Raw genomic sequence first — 681 nt, 5'->3', positions numbered from 1 at the left:
ACACCAAAGAGCAGGTCCTCACAGCTCTCCCATCAGCAGCCACATGTCTCTTTACTGGGCAAGGCCTCGTTCGAAACCAGGATTTGGAGGAACAGCAGCAGCCCACCCACTGTTCACAGGACATACCTTCATGATCTGAAACCATTACCAGGAGGTTCTGGTATTGGTTTTTGGGGTGTCTGGAGGCAGCTAGTAACTACTCTTGGGGAGAAAAGTGGGGCACAAGCATGAGGGGTTGGGTGTGGTGATTGCTCGGGTCCCCACAATGTTGAGGCCTCAAATCCGGGAGGCAGTCTCTGCCCCTCAATTCATGGCTGGGAGGCTTCTTCAAGGAGAGAACAGGCAGCAGGCTGGAAGAGAAAGCACTGTTCCAACTCAACATTCCCACGGCAGCAGTTGTGTGGGTACCCAGCTAATGGGAACCAGTGAGACACTGACCTTGCCTTCCTGGGACTCAGAGACCCTCAGGGGTCCAGATTTGTGCACAGCAGCCACAGCCAGGGAGGAAGAGGGGGCCAAAGATGGCAGAAGGAAGATTCAGGGCGTTCCAGAACTCCTAGATGAGAGCACTTGACACTCGGGCAGACAGCGAAAGGGATGTTACAGTTGGACCTTGAAGGAGGACAATAGGTTGTCAGGACAAGAGGAGCCAGTGGTCCAGGGGTGGGAACTGCACAAGCT

Source organism: Bison bison, unplaced genomic scaffold (assembly GCF_000754665.1).
Source record: "Bison bison bison isolate TAMUID 2011002044 unplaced genomic scaffold, Bison_UMD1.0 scf7180017525419, whole genome shotgun sequence".
Taxonomy (NCBI): Eukaryota; Metazoa; Chordata; class Mammalia; order Artiodactyla; family Bovidae; genus Bison; species Bison bison.
The sequence above is the reverse complement of the archived record's forward strand: the minus strand, read 5'-3'. Positions refer to the sequence as shown.